This window comes from Moschus berezovskii, chromosome 16 (genome assembly GCF_049115385.1).
Source record: "Moschus berezovskii isolate FMDL1 chromosome 16, NW_MosBer_1.0, whole genome shotgun sequence".
Lineage (NCBI taxonomy): Eukaryota > Metazoa > Chordata > Mammalia > Artiodactyla > Moschidae > Moschus > Moschus berezovskii.
The window spans coordinates 76,212,526-76,231,894 of NC_142475.1; the positions used below are offsets into that span (position 1 = coordinate 76,212,526).

At 41.5% G+C, this 19,369-nt stretch overlaps 1 pseudogene; it reads left to right on the forward strand.

Moving 5' to 3' along the window:
* The first annotated feature begins 7,488 nt into the window (after positions 1 to 7,488).
* LOC129560011 (translation initiation factor eIF2B subunit alpha pseudogene) lies at positions 7,489 to 8,267 on the forward strand (annotated as a pseudogene).
* Positions 8,268 to 19,369: the final 11,102 nt, after the last annotated feature.

Below are 19,369 nucleotides of genomic sequence, written 5' to 3' on the forward strand. Positions count from 1 at the left end.
GTTCCTTGACTGGCCTGGCCTCAAGTTTAGGACAAAACACACGCATCTTTAGGGTCTCCTTTTCCATATTAATTAATTCACTAATTAATTAATTTTTATACTCCTATGTCACAAACATATTTGTTGTTTTTCATTGTTCAGTTACTAAGTTGTTTCTGATTCTGTGACCCAATGGACTGCACCCCACCAGGCTCCTCAGTCCATGGGATTTCCCAGGCAAGAATACTGGAGTAGGTTGCATTTCCTCCTCCAGGGGATCTTCCTGACCCAGGGGTAGAACTTAGTGCCTCAAAACAACAGAGATTTACTGTCTAACAGACCGTGAGGGTAGATGCCTGGAACATCTCACTGAGTTCAAGTTGAGGAGTCAGCAGGACTGCACTCCTTCTCAGAAGCTCTGGAGAGAAGCCCTTTCCTTGTCTTTTCCTTGCTTATTCTGTCTATCAAAAGCCCTTATCTTAGGGGAAGTCAAAGTGTGACTTTTTAAATATATATATACTTTACTTATTTACTGGCTGTGTTGCAGCATGAGGGGTCTTCAATCTTTGTTGCAGCATGAGGGATCTTTAGTTACGGCATATAGGATCTAATTACCTGACCGATGTACTGGGAGCTCAGAGTCTTAGCCACTGGATCACCTGTACTGGGAGCTCAGAGTCTTAGCCACTGGACCACCAGGGAAGTCCCAGTAACTCCATTTAAATACATATTGAGTTTTATGCTTCTGAAGTCTTATATGGCAGCAACTGATTAATATCCTCTGATAAGCTATAGGGTAAAAATACATCAGTGTATCATCTGTAGGGGAAATTAAAGGGCAACATTGATTAATTGCAAAGACGATAACAGCTATTATCTGGAGACTAGAACACACATCAGACAGCATCCATGCTCACCATTCCTTAGCCACTGGACCATCAGGAATGTCCCAAAGTGTTACTTTTCTGAATCAGACATATAAACATCCTCCTCATCCCTAAGAGTTGGTGATCCCTTGAGATCCCCTCCACCCATCCACTCACCCACAAATGGTCTCAGCTGCTTTCTCTCTGTGAGCAGCTCCTAATTCTATGCAGACTTTTTCCCCGTTGAACACAGCATCTCATAGGCAATTACCTCACTCATATACCATCTATATCGTGAATACACTGACAGCGTTTTCCTCCTAAGCCTGCTCCTTCCATGTTCCCTAGTTCAGTCATCACCACCTTTCCAGGTGGCACAATGGTAAAGAATCTTCTTGCCAACTCAGGAGATGCAGGAAACGTGGGTTTGATCCTTGGGTTGGGAAGATTCCCTGTATTCTTGCCTGGAAATCCCATGGACAGAGGAGCCCAATGGGCTACAGTCCATGGGGCCATAAATAGTCAGACATGACTGAGCAGGCACAAAAGCACCACCAGGCAAGTTGGGGGAATTCATGAGTGGGGATGGTCAGCCTCAATCCTCCTTTCTCATTGCCCATCCTAAATAAACCTCTGACCCAAACTCTTTTATCTTCACTACTTCTCAAATTAGCTGATTTTCCACAGCCTTCACAGTGCACTGTGCAAAGGGCTTCCCTCCCAAGCATGATGCAGTTTTATGCCCTGTGCCTTTACTTGAGTAACCTGCGGTGTCAGAGTGCTTCTCCCACCTTACCCTGACTGGCCGTGACTCATCCTCCAAACTGGGCTAGGTTTCTGCCTCAGAGCTCCCAAAATACCCCATGACTATGCCATTACAAATATCTCCTTGTCCGACGGTGACTGCATTGATTACTCCCTCTTACAAACCATGAGAAGTGCCTCAAAAGGAGGAACTGACTCAGTCATCACTTTTCCCTTTACTCCAGCACAAGATTGGGGCATAATAGACCCTCAACACACATCCATTCTAAAAATATTAAATAGATGAATAGCCGATATCTGGGAGGCTTACAAGAACTTAGAATTCTTTTGTATTTAGATGCTGCAATTATTTAGTATTTCCAAACCCATAAAGCATTTGAGCTCACTGGTAATAGTAGAGAACTTTAAAGTGCTAGTAATAATAAATGAAAGGTTAAAAAAAGGTTGAACACCAAAGAGTTGATGCTTTCGAACTGTGATGCTGGAGAAGCTTCTTGGGATTCTCTTGGACTGTAAGATCAAACCAATCATAAGGAAGTCAGTCAATCTTAAAGGAAATCAACCCTGAAAATTCGCTGGAAGGACTGATGCAGAAGCTGAAGCTCCAAAACTTTGGCCACCTCCCCCTACCCCATTCCTAAAGGTCATCACAGAGCATCATAGCTCTATCTTAAAATGTTACACACATGGACTATCACATGGTGAGCAATTAGGTTTCCAATATTATTCATCAGACTCAGATTATTGTTAAATAGACAAAATAAGATGTACTAGCTAAGCTAAGTGATGAAACAATTACTAAATAAATTATCAAATAGATGCCCAAATAAGTTACTTAAATATGTAATTAATAATGTTTCTCAATGACATATCTTGTTCTAATATTTATCTAATATCTTATCTAATATTTAGATAATTACAAGAACTACGAAGACAGATTACACTGAACATAAATCAAATTGCAAGTGTCTTTATGAGTTTGTTAATATTTTCCTAGAATGGCCAGATTTCTGCTGGAAAACAGTTGCTTGAGAAATAGCACTGTTCTCAGATGAGGATTATGGCCATGACTCAGGATGCAGACTGTCCTGGGAAACAGAAAGAGTCAGCCTTTCACGCTAAGGCGCCAACTGAGCGAATTAGTAAGAAGTTACTGCTAACCTGACATTGAACACGTGGGTAGTCACTGTTTCAACCAACTGGGGATTGACTAAGAAGCAGATGTTCTCTGAGTTGAGCTAAAAAATAGACTGCAGTTGAGATAGCTCATTTTTATTTTATTTTGTCTGCTGTGTTGTGTTCAGTTCTCAAAGGCATATTTTATGAAGGTTATAGGCAAACAAAGATGCGCCCAAAGGCAGATGGCAGGAGCCTGAATCATGTCACAAAGAACGTGAGATCTCCCTGGGTTTGTCTAGCCTAAGGATGAGAAAAGCAGAGAAAACACATCATCCACGTCCAAATATTTGAAGAATGTTTCATTCAGTTTTGAGTAACTCTAAGAAACAAATCAAGGTATAGGGAATGTGAGAAGTGTTAACAAATGTTGCCAGCAATTGAGCCATCCAAGGAAAATGGTAGTGAGTTTCCTGTCATTGAAAATGGTGAAATCTTTGTCCTATTGCCAACTTTCAACAGATTACTTATTAATACCTAATTTGTAAAGTGAGGATCGTGGCATTTATCCCTGCTCCAGTGGGTCTTCCTGACCCAGGAATCAAACCAGGGTCTCCTGCATTTCAGGCAGATTCTTTACCAGCTGAGCTACCAGGGAAGCCCGTGTTTATATAATTCACACACAGTAATGATTGACTGAATACTTCGGCCACCTGATGTGAAGAACTGACTCATTGGAAAAGACCCTGATGCTTGGAAATATTGAAGGCAGGAAGAGAAGGGGACAACAGAGGATGAGATGGTTGGATGGCATCACCGACTCTATGGACATGAGTTTGAGTAAGCTCCAGGAGTTGGTGATGGACAGGGAATTCTGGTGTGTTGCAGTCCATAGAGTCGCAAAGAGTTGGACACGACTGAGTGACTGAACTGAACTAACTGAACGATTGATTGGATAAAGTAAAAATTAGGGGAAGACACTTCGTAAATTCAGGTGGCATAACACTTTTCTCCATTCACTGTTTCGCTAAAATGTCCACACAGGTTAATCACCAATAGAACTTTGGCCCCTTATGACATAACAGCTATTTTGAAACACCACAAATAGCCAGTTAATAGTATGAAATCATCCATCTGGCCATCTGGTTCTCAAGGCCCTTGATGTGTCATTCTTTTCTCTCCTCTGTGTCCTTGAGAACAAGCACAGTAGGCTCAATGCCATGGTAAGTACAGGTTGTAACTGGTGTCTGGCTAGCTTCACAATGAACATTTTTTGAATAATCCTTTATATTTTTGAAATTAGAATATAAAGAGTCTGCACTTGATAATAACAAAAACTCAATAGAACCTGAAGTATTTGACTAAACAGTTGAGAGAAAAGTTGTTGATCACTTTCCTCTTGTAACTTAGATATGTGCGATAGAATGAGTCTGCAATCAGCCTGCTCAGTCTCTTCGTGGAAGTGAGTTTATCTCAGATGACACATCTAACTCAGGTATCTTGTGTGATGGGTGATAACTATCTCTATGTCCTTAATTTGGGGGCCGTGAACACCAGATATGGAAGTAGAATCTTTAGATCTTGATACATCAAAACAGCGTTCTTTGTTTATGAATGTAACAAGGAGTTTTCCAATTTGGTAGACCTGCAGGTGTCAACAGTTGATATCAACATGGACTAGAGTGTGGTCTGAAGGTCCATGAAAGCTCTTGTCCATTTGAAGACTTGGCAGTCCTGCCCTCACTCAAGCCCCTCCTGGATCACTACACAGTCTCCGACCTCCCTGCCTCCTTAGTCCTGCCCAAACCAGCTCCAGCCCTGCTACATAAGTGACTATGCTACAACCACAAAAATATAACCATGTTATTTCTCAGCTTCAAGCTAACATCTCACAATGCTTTCTGGCTAAAGTCCTAATTTATTAGCATGGCATTAAACCTTTGTGTTCATGTCCTTTCTTTGCCCTCCAATCTCATTTCTTACCAGCCAACATGTCATATCTCCATATATCCAGCCCACCATGCACTGCTGCTGCTGCTGCTAAGTTGCTTCAGTCGTATCCGACTCTGTGCGACTCCATAGACGGCAGCCCACCAGGTTCCCCCCATCCCTGGGATTCTCCAAGCAAGAACACTGGCATGGGTTGCCATTTCCTTCTCCAATGTAGGAAAGGAAAAGTGAAAGTGAAGTCGCTCAGTCGTGTCCGACTCTTAGCGACCCCATGGACTGCAGCCTACCAGGCTCTTCCATCCATGGGATTTTCCAGGCGAGAGTACTGGAGTGGGGTGCCACTGCCTTCTCCCACGATGCACTAGACATGCTGATTCTGCACCTGTTACTTCCTCTGCCTACATCTCCACTCCCATCCTTTCTCCACCTCAGCCAGACCAACTCCTAATCACTCTTCAGAGCATATCTGCTATTCTCTTCCAGAAGACACCTTATTTGCTTTAATTACTTAGTTGTGTACCTTTCCATGTGTCTGTACCCTTTAACTTTCCTCTTTGCAAAAAAGAGCCCCTTAGAAATAAAACCCACAAACCAAAAAACTTCACCCACTTACTATATAAAATTTAATGGATTCTAATGCATTCACAGAGTTGGGCAACTATCATGAGCCCAAAAGAAGACCCCATACCCAATGACCATTACCCCTCTGCCCCTACCCTGCCTAACCCTAGGCAACCACTAGTCTACTTCCTGTCCCAATTTATTAGTCTATTCTGAACATTTCATAAAAATGGATTATATATAAAGTACATGGGCATCAGTGAGAGGCTGAGGATGCAGTAAGACATCAGAGGAAGATTTGACTTTTCTATTTTTAATAGTTCTCTGTTGTTTAGATCTTTTCAATGAGATGCATTCACTTCTAGGACTAAAAATGAATAAGATAGAATAGTAGCCAATAGTCTTCCTCAGATAAGACACAGTCAATATTCTTGAAACTTCTCAGGGAAAATGGGTAAAGCAGAGTTTCCAAGCATTGGTGAATGATAAAGAGGTTGGAAGTTGTAGAATTTTCAAGTAGTAAAGCTTAACATTTCATGTATTAAGAAATGTTTGGCAAAAGTCAAACTACTAGCTGGTTTTCCTTGTGTCCTACAATATACTTTTTTGATTTGGTATATATATACTGGAGGAGGAAATGGCAACCCACTCCAGTGTTCTTGCCTGGAGAATCTCAGGGACGGGGAAGCCTGATGGGCTGCCGTCTATGGGGTCGCACAGAGTCGGACACGACTGAAGCGACTTAGCAGCAGCAGCATGCATATATTATAACTAATACTTCAAATGTAAGAAGCCATACTCAGTATATATGTCAACCCTCTGCAAGTAAATCCAGCCAGTTAATTGGAAGTGTTCTTTGTGAAATGAGAATCAGAACCACCACTCCTAATGACATGTTCCTAAAAGGATGCGATGATCTGTTGTTTTATTGGCTCTCAGTAGTCAGTATCTTCAAGTCTGTCAAATAGAACCTCAAAGAAAACGTATGCTTTGTTTACTCCAGCACATTCTGGACTGAAACAAACTAAGTGTTCTCTTAGTGATCGTAATTTTAAGGACAAAGATTAATTTGACATACAAGGAAGAAGATATACTACAGCTTGAAAAGGAGAAAATGAAATTCATTCTAGCTAAGGAAGAAAGTTCAGGCTGAACACTGGTCTCATAACTCATTTAAGGCAAGTCTTTTTCCTCAAGTGTTTTCTTATAAATTAGAAAGGAACACAATGTTTTCCACTAAATGCTTCTAAAAGAAAAATCGTGTTCCTTAAACCAGTGCTGAGAGACTTGAAAAATAGAGGATGGAGATTAGGAACAAGGGACACGGTGATTAAAATCCCTTCAAATCCAAGTCCAGACTGGAGTGAGAGAATGTTATCATCAAGCTCTCTAAAGTTTTAAGTTACGGTGTTGCTGTGCATTTCTCCCACGAGTTGAAGAAACAGGATTTGGTAAGTAAAATACCTTGGCACAGCCATCTGGCTGTCTGGTGGTCAGCACTCATCACAAGTGCTCAATTATGTCCGACTATTTGTGACCGCGTGAACTGTAGCCTGCCAGGCTCCTTTGTCTGAGGAATTTCCCAGGCAAGAATATTGGAGTGGGTGCGATTTCCTTCTCCAGGGGATCTTCCCAACCCTGGGATGGAACCTCCATCTCTTGCATCTCCTGCATTTCAGGTGGGTTCTTTACCACTAGCATCACGTGGGAAGCCCCAGTGGGTTGAGTGCTGGTCCCTGAAAGATATGTCCACCCAGACATGCAGCCTCAAGCCAAGGAACACTTGCATCCCCAGAAGTTGGAAGAGAAAAGAAAGGAGTCCCCTTGGAGACCTCCATGGGGGACTGGACCATGGCCCTACTCCATCTTGTTTCAGACCTATGGCCTCCAGAATTGTGAGAGAATTAATTTTTGTTGCTTTCAGCCAAGTTTATAGCAATTTGTTATGTCAGTCCCAGAAGACTACTATACATGAGAATGTGTAATATATGAAATACACCTCTATGTAAAATCTGGAGGTTATGAAACAGTACCTAATGTTAAATACCATTTCTGTGGTAAGTGCAATATACACAAATGGTGCAAAGGAAAAAAAAAATCATGCATTTTAAAAGTTAATGGAGGGAAGTGGAGTGTAGAGCCAGGCTTCTCGCTGTCAGTCAGTGTGGTGTGGAGTCCACATGGTGGCGGGACCTAATCAGGCCTCGCGCGTGGCTCAGGGCCTCTCTGGCTCCGCGGTCCAGAGGGCACCATGGACAACAAGGAGTTAATCGAATACTTTAAGCCTCAGATCAAAGAAGATCCTGATGTGGCCTCAGTAGTAGCTGCCATCCAGACTTTGCTGGAGTACTTGAGAAGAGATACAGAGGAGACAACCCAGGGCCTGAATGAGAATCTCACCAGGGCCACAGAAACCCAGTGACACGGACTCTTCAGTGGCCATGTCGTCGCGCGGTGAGCTTTTCCTGTGCTTCATCAGCCTTACCTCCCTGGAATACTCTGATTACTCCAAATGTAAAAAGATCATGATGAGTGGGGAGAGATTTTCCTCAGGAAAATATCACTGTCGAGAAATACAATTGCAGATCTGTGCCATGCTTTGATCAAAGATGGGGCAAGAATATTAGTGTGCACCTACCCCAGAGTGGTCCTGAGAGTCTTGGAAGCTGCCCTGGCACCAAGAAGAGTTTCAGTGTGTACATTACAGAGTCACAGACTGACTTATCAGGTAAGAAGATGGTCAAAGCCCTCTGCCACCTCAATGTCCCCATCACTGTGGTCCCTGATGCTGCCGTTGGCTACATCATGGAGAAAGTTGATCTTCTCATAGTTGGTGCTGAAGGAGTTGTTGAAAATGGAGGAATCATTCACAAGCTAGGAGTATCAGTTCTCCACAGGTCCTTGCTCACACTGCGGAGCTCCACTGATGACCTCAGAACCCAACGACATTGTGTGTTATGGTTCATTCCTCTAACCCTGTTTAGCCTCAGGACTCCACGATCGCAACCACTGGTTTTCCAGTTCCCCTGAGCCACTGCAGTGGGATCAGTCAAATTCTGGTCAGGTTTCTTTCTGCTTTGGAAATTGATATGTATAGATGCAGTTCAGTTCAGTCGTTCAATCGTGTCCAACTCTTTGTGACCCCATGGACTGCCGCACACCAGGCCTCCCTGTAGATCACCAACTCCCAGAGTTTATTCAAGCTCATGTCCATAGAGTCGGTGGTGCCATCCAACCATCTCATCCTCTGTCATCCTCTTCTCCTCCTGCCTTCAATCTTTCTCAGCATCAGGGTCTTTTCAGATGAGTCAGCTCTTTGCATCAGGTGGCCAAAGTATTAGAGTTTCAGCTTCAGCATCAGTCCTTCCAGTGAACACCCAGGACTGATCTCCTTTAGGATGGACTGGTTGGATCTCCTTGCAGTCCAAGGGACTCTCAAGAGTCTTCTCCAGCACCACAGTTCAAAAGCATCAGTTCTTCAGCACTCAGCTTTCTTTAGCTCAACTCTCACATGCATACATGACTACTGGAAAAACCGTAGCCTTGACGAGACAAACCTTTGTTGGCAAGTAATGTCTCTGCTTTTTAATATGCTGACTAGGTTGGTCATAACTTTCCTTCCAAGGAGTAAGTGTCTTTTAATTTCATGGCTGCAGTCACCATCTGCAGTGATTTGGGAGCCCCCCAAAATAAAGTCTGACACAGTTTCCACTGTTTCCCCATCTATTTGCTATGAAGTGATGGGACCAGATGCCATGATCTTAGTTTTCTGAATGTTGAGCTTCACTCTCCCCTTTCACTTTCATAAAGAGGCTTTTTAGTTCTTCTTCACTTTCTGCCATAAAAGTGGTGTCATCTGCATATCTGAGATTATTGATATTTCTCCTGGCAATCTTGATTCTAGCTTGTGCTTCCTCCAGCCCAGCGTTTCTCATTATATACTCTGCATATAAGTTAAATAAGCAGGGTGACAATATACAGCCTTGACATACTGCTTTTCCTATTTGGAACCAGTCTGTTGTTTCATGTCCAGTTCTAACTGTTGCTTCCTGACCTGCATATGGGTTTCTCAAGAGGCAGGTCAAGTGGTATGGTATTCCCATCTCTTTCAGAATTTTCCACTGTTTATTGTGATCCACACAGTCAAAGGCTTTGGCATAGTAAATAAAGCAGAAATAGATGTTTTCCTGGAACTCTCTTGTTTTTTTGATGATCCAGCAAATGTTGGCAATTTGATCTCTGGTTCCACTGCCTTTTCTAAATCCAGCTTGAATATCTGGAAGTTCATGGTTCACGTATTGCTAAAGCCTAGCTTGGAGAGTTTTGAGCATTACTTTTCTAGCGTGTGAGTTGAGTGCAATTGTGTGGTAGTTTGAGCATTCTTTGGCATTGCCTTTCTTTGGGATTGGAATGAAGACTGACCTTTTCCAGTCCTGTGGCCACTGCTGAGTTTTCCAAATTTGCTGGCATATTGAGTGCAGCACTTTCACAGCATCATCTTTTAGGATTTGAACTAGCTCAACTGGAATTCCATCACCTCCACTAGCTTTGTTCGTAGTGATGCTTCCTAAGGCCCACTTGACTTCTCATTCCAGGATGTCTGGCTCTAGGTGAGTGATCACACCATCGTGATTATCTGGGTCGTGAAGATCTTTTTTGTACAGTTCTTCTGTGTATTCTTGCCACCTCTTCTTAATATCTTCTGCTTCTTTTAGGTCCATACCATTTCTGTCCTTTATTGAGCCCAGCTTTGCATGAAATGGTCCCTTGGTATCTCCAATTTTCTTGAAGAGATCTCTAGTCTTTCCCATTCTATTATTTTCCTCTATTTCTTTGCTTTGATCACTGAGGAAGGCTTTCTTGTCTCTCCTTGCTATTCTTTGGAACCCAGCATTCAAATGTGTATATCTTTCCTTTTCTCCTTTGCCTTTTGCTTCTCTTCTTTTCTCAGCTATTTGTAAGGCCTCCTCAGACAGCCATTTTGCTTTTTTGCATGTCTTTTTCTTGGGGATGGTCTTGCTTCCTGCCTCCTGTACAATATCACAAACCTCCATCCATAGTTTTTCCGGCACTCTATCAGATCTAGTCTCTTAAATCTATTTCTCACTTCCACTGTATATTCATAAGGGATTTGATTTAGGTCATACCTGAATAGTCTAGTGGTTTTCCTACTTGCTTCAATTTAAGTCTGAATTTGGCAATAAGGAGTTCATGATCTGAGCCACAGTCAGCTCCCTGTCTTGTTTTTGCTGACTGTATAAGGCTTCTCCATCTTTGGCTGCAAAGAGTATAATCAATCAGAGAACATATTTATACTTATTCAAAACATGCTTTACTTGGAATTGGGTTTCTTCTTTGTAATGGAGCATATTTGACATCAATATAGTGTTTAAAATTTATCTCTTGCTTCACATGGAGAGATTTCATGATAGTTTATTGTGTTTGATAAAGTATGCATAATGTAAAATCTGCCATCATAATCATTTTCAAGTGTACAGTTCAGTGGCACTAATTCCGCTCTCACATTGTTGTGCAATCATAAGCACTATCTGTCTTCAAAACTTTTCCATCACCCAAAAAACTGTCACTTTTAAGCAAAACCCCTTGCTTTTCTCTCCCCCATCCCCTAAGCTACTTTCTGTCTCCATGATTTTCGCCCATCCTAGGGGCCTTATGTGAGTGGAGTCACACAGTACCCGTCTCTTTCTCCGAGTCTGGTTTATTTCACTTAGCATGATGTTTTCAGAGCTCACTGCACTGTACTTGTGTCAGTGATTCACCCTTTCTTACAGCTGCATAATATACATTGCACGGTTGGACCGCACGTGTCTATTCACCTGTGAGTGAATTTATTATGACTAATGCTGCTAATAACATAGGTGCACAATTAACTTATTTGACTTTCTGTTTTTGATTCTTTGGTGTATATACCTAAGAGTGGGAAAAAAAAAAGTAAATGGGTACTACTTGCTCTTGAAAATTCTGGAAAACTCCCATGAGTTGTTGGAAGGAACTTTCATGGTTTAAGGGAGAAAAATAATTGCAAGTAAGTTTCAAATAGAAAAAGAATCTGAGAACCATAATGTACCAAACTTTAAACTGTTGGTAAAATGCATGATCATTTTCTTGGTGACTTAGAGACTAATAACTCAAGAATCAGCTTTAATAGTTTATGGAAATTAAATTGCTTTGTCCCTACCTTAAATGCTTCAATAGTTATACCCACTGCCAAAGCATTGCTTTCTTATCCAGACAGAATTAAATATGACTTCACCTCTTAAAATTCTAATACAGTGCTACAAGAACTGCTGTGACCACTGCTCGTCTTTTGCTTTTCTATTAGAGACAGCACGCAAAGTTCCTCCAGTCTTAGTGCTGGGTACTGGTGGCTCAGTGGTAAAGAATAAGCCTGCCGTGCGGGAGACACGGGTTTGATCCCTGGATCAGGAAGATCCCCTGGAGGAGGGAATGGCTACCCACTCCAATATTCTTGCCTGGAGAATCCCATGGACAGAGGACCCTGGCAGGTCATAGTCCACAGGGTCGCACAGAGTCAGACACAACTGAAGCGACTTAGCTGGCATGCACTATGTTCTAGGCTTGGTGCTAAGCATTTTTAATATACTGTTTCACTGAATCCTTACAACATCTCAGCAAAGTAGGAAAAAGATCTGTAGGAAAACTGTAAAAAGTGTACATACTCATAAAAAGAATACCTTAAGAAAAAAAGAGAAAAAAATTGAATATTTGAAGCAATAATGACTTAGAATTTTCCAAAATTAACATCAGACACTAAACTACAGAACAAGAAAGATAAGAGAATAGAAAACAGGATAAATGCAAATAAAACTACAGTGGAAGCTATCATATTCAAATTGCAGAAAATCAAAGATAAAGTACCAAATCTTGAAAGAAGTCTGAGGAAAAAAAATCACATTGCATATAGAGGAGCAAAGATAAAAATTACCATATCAACAACTTCTCCTTAGAAACCATCAAGCCAGAAAAGAGTGAGTGAAATGAGTGTAGAGAAAAAAAACCCACCAACCTAAAATTCTGTACTTTTGAAATTATCCTTCAAAAGTGAAGAAGAAATAAGATTTTTCGGGTAAACAAACATTGAAGAAATCCATAACCAGGAGAACTGCCTTGCAAGAAACGTTTTAAAAAATTCTTTAGAGAGAAAGAAAATGATGTAGGTCAGAAATTCAGATCCACATAAAGAAAGGAAGAGTATCAAAGAAGGAATAAGTTGAGGTAAACAAAAAGTTTTATTTTCCCTATTGTAGATTGACCCGTTTGTTCAAAATAATACCATGTATTTGATTATGTATACATACATATATATACATTATGTATATATATATTGGGTGGTTGGATGGCATCACTGACTCAATGGACATGAGTTTGAGCAAACTCCTAGAGATAGTAAAGCACAGAGGAGCCTGGCATGCTGCAGTTCATGGAGGTGCAAAAAGTTGGACCCGACTTAGGGACTGAACGACGATATATATACATATATACTTACACATTGTTGTTGTTGTTCAGTCCCTAAGTCGTGTCTGACTCTTTGTGACCCATGGACTGCAACACACCAGACTCCTCTGTCCTTCACTATCTCCAGGAATTTGCTCTAATTCACGTCCGTTGAGTTGCTGATGCTGTCCAACTATTTCATCCTCTGCTGCCTCCTTCTCCTTCTGCCTTCAATCTTTTCCTGATTCTGGGAAAGATTCTTAACTGCTCATGAAGCAATACCGTGTTATTTGAAAGTGGACTTGGGAGTACTGGTAAATGTATATTGCAAACTACTCTAGAGCAACCACTAAAAATGTAAAATAAAGTAGTATTCGAATTCCTGGGAAAATGTAGACATGACCAGAGCTAGTTGCAAAAAAAAATGTGGGTAGGTATACGTATCTGGAATTTCTTCCTCAATTTAAGCTGCTAAAAGAGAACCTGCTTTTCCCCATAAGAGTTGTTTTCTGAAAGCTGGCAAAACAGTCCTGTGGGGAAAAGGAGAATATTCATCTAAAAGAAAGCAGTGAAAGCTTCCCTGGTGGCTCAGTGGTAAAGAATCTGCCTGCCAATGCAGGAGACATGGGTTTGATTCCTGATCCAGGAATATCCCACATGCTGCAGGGCTACTAAGCCCATGCTCCACAACTATTGAGCCTATGCTCTAGAGCCCGGAAGCTGCAACTCCTGAACCCATGAGCCACAACTACTGAAGCTTACATACCTTGAGCCCGTGCTCTGCAACAAGACAAGCCAACACAATGAGAAGCCAGCTCACTGCAACTACAGAGTAGCCCCTGCTTGCTGGAAACAGAGAATAGCATGCAGGCAGCAACAAAGACCCAGGACAGCTGAAAATAAATAAGTAAATAAATAACCATTCAAAAATCAAATAAAAGAAAGAAGTCACTTAAAATTACATATAGCGTATATTTCTAAAATAAAACCTAAATGACTTTCCTGTCTTAGCCACAACAGGTGACAGGCCAGGGACTCCTGAGCAGTGCATCATGCTGATGATGGGGACTTTATCAATGTCTCCCAGCACATAATGGTCCCTGCACTAGATTGAATAGCATGCACTCAAAAATCACAGCTACCCAGAGCCTGTGAATGCAGCTTTATTTGGAAAGGGGGTCTTGGCAGGTGTCATCAGGTTCAGATGAGGTCATATTGCAATTTTTGTTGTTCAGTTGCTCAGTTGTGTCCAACTCTTTGTGACCCCATGGACTGCAGGCTTTCCTGTCCTTCACTATCTCTCGGAGTTTGCTTAAACTCATGTCCATTGAGTCAGTGATGCCATCCAACCATCTCATCCTCTGTTGCTCATTTCTCCTCCTTCCCTAAATCTTTCCCAACATCAGAGTCTTTTGCAAAGAGTCAGTTCTTTGCATCAGGTGGCCAAAGTATTGGAGCTTCAGCTTCAGCATTAGTCCTTCCAATGAATATTCAGGGTTGATTTCCTTTAGGATTGACTGATTTGATCTCCTTGCAGTCCAAGGGACTCTCTAGTGTCTTCTCCAGCATCACAATTCGAAAGCATCAATTCTTCAGCACGCAGCCTTCCTTATTGCAGTAATATGGCTTTAAATCACATATGACAGACATCCCCATGAAAGAGGGAAATTTGGATAGCAGCACACACAGAGAGCGGATTGCCACATGCATCTACAGAGTGATGTATCTAGAAGCCAAGACACACAAGGACTGCCAGAGACCACTAGACGCTGGGAGGGAGGATGGAACAGATTCTCCCAGAAGCCCCAGGAAGGTATCAACCCTGCCTTGTTTTCAGATTCCTGGCCTCCAGAGCTGTGAGACAGTAAATTTTTTAAGCCACCCAGCTTGTTGTACTTTGTTATAGCAGTCCTAGGTAACTAATAAAATCTCTAACTTGAGTTTTATAAAAACGGTCAAACCTGCCTCCTTGTCATTCCCTTTAATTAAAAATTGGAAAAACTCATGGCAAGGTGTGCCCACACACGGCCGTTCCTAGGATGTGCATTCACCTTCCACCCTACTCTCCCACCTCCACCGTTTAACTTACCGGGGGCACAGTTCACTGGGATTTCAGACAGCCTGGTGGCTCAGATGGTAAAAAGTCTTTCTGCAATGCAGGAGACCCAGGTTCAATCCCTGGGATGGGAAGATCCCCTGGAGAAGGGAATGGCAACCCACTCCAGTATTCTTGCTGGAGAATCCCATGGACAGAGGAGACTGGTGGGGAAAAGTCCATGGGTCACAAAGAGTCAGACATGATTGAGCAAATAACACTTAGAACTTAGAGCTTCAGACAGCCAGGGATGTGTGTGTGTGTGTGTGCACACAAGCACATGCACTAAAGCTCTCATCCTTCTCAAGGTGGGAGGTTGGAGCTTGTTCTGAAATTAAACTTGGACAAAGGAAGCTCGCTGGTAGTTAGTTCACAGGAAAAGGACTTGCATTATGTTGAAGCCACCTCTTTGCTAACATCTGAGAGACACTAATTTTTTGTTTGTTTTGTTTTCTCTTAACTGAACCAATTACCGAATGGTGATGTCACCAGCACAGGAGACCTACATGCAATGACACTCTTCTTGCTGACCATGATCCTGAAGAACTTAAGCATTTAAAGCCCAGAGGCTCCAGACACTGCAGAACAGGAAGGTCTTGGCAGAAGCACAGGGCTGGTGTTTTGAGAGTTGGTTCATGATGACACAACTCAGGGATCTTCTGCTCCCATCTGAGGGAGAGTGTTCCAGCATGTGGGGTCAGAAGAAATGTTTTCAAGGAAACTTTGGAAAGAGCAGTTTGAGTCAGGACACAGTTTCAAAACAATCAAAACCATTTGTTTTGCATTTTCTTCAGCCTGAAAATATGTGACTCTGAAGCTGAAAGAGCTGGAAAATCTCCTGCAAGCATCCTGCAGACTTTGGGAGAGCTGTATTTATGAGACGATGCTTCTGGGAAATCAAGGAAAGATGTGCACATTTACATTTAGAAGGTAGAATAATTTCTCCATTAGTATTATTCATGTAACAATGCTCCAAGGAGAAATCTCAATTAACATAAATAGTAAATGATATCATATTTACTATTACTCATCAAATAGTAAATATGATGTCATTTGCTATTAGATAATTAAGAGATTCTGAGAATGGATGGCACATTTTTCTTTGGGTATTTTCTCAAAAACTTCACGTAGGAGAGAGGGAACAGGGAGAGAGACTCTGAGTATTTTTCATCATTACTTACAGATATTTCAAATCTGTGGTGAAATAAGGGCAAAGAAGGAAGGAAAAATGGGAAGGAGGAGGAATGGTAGGAGGGAGGGGAGGAGGGAAGAAAGAAATTACTCAGTAAATAAAAAGTGTGCATACATGCTAAGTAGCTTCAGTCATGTCTGACTTTGCAACTCCATGGACTGTGGCCTTCGAGGCTCCTCTGTCCTTGGGATTCGCCAGGCAAGAATACTGGAGTGGATTGTCATGCCCTCCTCCAGGAGATCTTCCTGACCTCAGATCGAACCTGCGTCTCTTATGTCTCCTGCATTGGTAGGCATGTTCTTTACCACTAGTTCCATCTGGGAAGCAAGTAAAAGGTACTAGAAACCAAATGTTGGTAAACTATGAAGCCCACATCAGAAGCAGTTGGTCTTCTATGAAAACAGAAAGACAAAGCCACTTGCTGTTTTGATTACTAAAAGATGGGCTCCCAGAGAGAATGAACACCTTTTGTCATGACCGCATTTTTTTAAGTAAAATTTTCAAGTTATTTTTTGTCTGAACATAAATGAGCCAATATTGATCAAGGAGATAAAAAAAATCAACAAACTAAATAGAAATATCCGGTAAAGACTAATGATGTAAGTTACAAAAATAGTAGCAAGAAATATAATGTAGAGATTAAGAATTTGTTCGTTTGTTTGTTGTTCTCTGCTTCATAAGGTTGTGTGTGTTGGGATGTGTGATACACACAAATGCATATGGGGCAGAATCCACAGAAGATGCTGGGGGCTCAAGACTTATTTATTCAGGCTCACAAGAACACTGCTGGGGCTCTCCATGAGAAAACTGGAGGAAAATCTTTCACTCACAGGGCAAGAGGAACTGACAGGTCCCTGATGGTGTTATTTTACATAAAAAACATAATCAGAGGTAGCATTAGAACCACAGCTGACGACGGACGATGGACAACGTGATTCTAGTCCTTATTCAACAGCTGTTCCCCACAGGCTACCCTGTCTTCTGGGGACCAGCAGTACCTACATCAGAAACCACAAGAATTCTGCAAGAGATCTAAAACGTGAGGAGTAAAATGTTCTTAATTTCTCAAGAACACGAATAAACAATGGAGTTTATTCACTCCCTTTAGGTGCCTGAAAGACATTCTGTTATTGTTAAATAACCTGACAAAGTGTGTGTGTGTGTGTGTAATATTTATTGAATGTGATATGCAGTGGCTTAAAAAAACAAAGTAAACAAACCAAAAAATGATTCCATTCAGCTTGCTTGCATTGCAGCTTTGTGAGAAATCCGGTGTTAAACAGAAGGCATGACATCCCTATTTCATTCATTTTCTCCATTTAATCTTATTTGATTGAAAATGTTGAAGCAATCCATTTCTCTAATGTCTATGGGTAGTTTTGAAAACACATAACAGATGTATTTAATTTTTTTTAGTTTTTAATTGGAGGGTAGTCCCTTTACAATGTTGTATTAGTTTCTGCAGTACAATAAAGTATACATGTATACGTATAGCCCCTCCCTCTTGAACCTTCCTCCCACCCCCCATCCCGCCCCTAGGTCATCACAGAGCGCCAGGCTGCACTGCCTGTGCTGTACAACAGCTTCTCAGTAGTTATCTATTTTCCACATGGTAATGTATGTATTTCAATGCTACTCTCTCCATTCGCCCCACCCTCTCTTTTCCCAGCTGTGTGCACCAGGCTCTTCTCTGTCTGTATCTCTGTTCTTGCCCTGCAGATAGGCTCATCTGTGCCTTTCTTCTAGGTTTCACATATATGCTTTGATATACGATATTTGTTTATTCTCTTTCTGACTTATGCCACTCTGTATGACTTAAGACTTCATTCTCTTTTTAGACCTAGAGTCTGCAAGATTTTTTAAAATGTAGTTAAATGTTATCTACTCCCTGTCACGTTTCCATAAAGAAAAAAATGAGGCCTGGTGACACCTCTAATGTCACCACGAGTAGCCTAGAGGGAATGGACTTGCAATAAAAAAAAAAAATTATAAGAGGACAAGCTATTGTGAGCATCTGCGGTGCCTCTGGATATTCTGTTGCTACATTTAAGAACATCCTTTATTTGTTCTTCCCTATTTGTCCTGTGTAGCTCACCAAGATTAGTCAAATGGCTTCTCCTAGACGTTATGGACCCTTCTTGCAAATCCATAAAGTTCAGAAAGCAGCACATGTGACTTCTCAGGAATGTGGGAAACTGGGAGCCAAACAGGTCTGCTTATACATCCTCCAAGAACTGGAAAATATCCTTGACTATGACAAAAAACCATTTTCCGTTTAAGACTTTCCTCTTCATTTTGGGGGTGATGCTGCCAAATTTCACATACCCATCACTATATATGTGTGCAGCACTTACATTTAAATTTCTATTCCACTCCCTTATTTCCCTTTCAAATTAGCTCCAAATTATGAATAATGAGGATGGAAGGATTTCTGTGTTTAAAGTCCTAGAAGTAATGGTTTCAATAGTCAATGTTCTAAAATGCAGTTGACTTCTCTGCATTCTGAGCAAGATTCAGTGATGACTGGTTGGCAGCCAGGTGGGCTAAAAGAGATGTTTAAAATATCATTGGAATGAAATGAATGTCGTCTCTGTTAATCAGGTTTCTCCTTAGACAACTGGAAGATACTAGCTTGTCTTGGACAATGCACTAGAGTGGGGGGAAAAAAATACTCCAAAGGATAGCTTTCTAACAGGATCAGAAAGTTCCAACTTGACCCAGTAGCCTCTCAGAGACTGGTCACCTGACAGTCACCTGAATGGACCAATGCCCAGGCAGCATTCTGAAGTCAAATGGTACCTAGCAAGTCCACCTATGGTCCACTGAAGCTAACATCTTCAATAAATTTTCCAAGAAGTTGTGAGTTCAGGGGAAAAAAGAACTGAAGAAAAAAGAAGTACAAACTATTTTGTAGATATGAAAGAGCAAAAATATGAATACATATATTTTGAATAATGCTTTCTAATAATATCCATGTAAGTCATTCCTTCCTCCTTGTGTTTGGGGAAGACTCTCTGGTTCTAGTGACATAAAAACAGGCATGAAAGGACGTTTCAAATACAATTATAAAGTAATCTTCAGCTCTAGAATTAAATCACCTACTTTAAACACTGCTATTGTTGTTGCTTAGTCACTAAGTCATGTCTGACTCTTTTGTGACCCCATGGGCTATAACCTGCCAGGCTCCTCCATCCATGGGATCTCTCAGGCAAGAATACTGGAGTGGGCTGGTCATGTCCTTCTCCAGGGGATCTTCCCAGCCCAGGAATTGAACTTGCATCTTCTACATTGGCCGGAGGAGTCTTTACCACTGAGCCACCAGGGAAGCCCCTCCAAAGGGCAAAACAGTTGCTAATCAAGAGAGGAGCA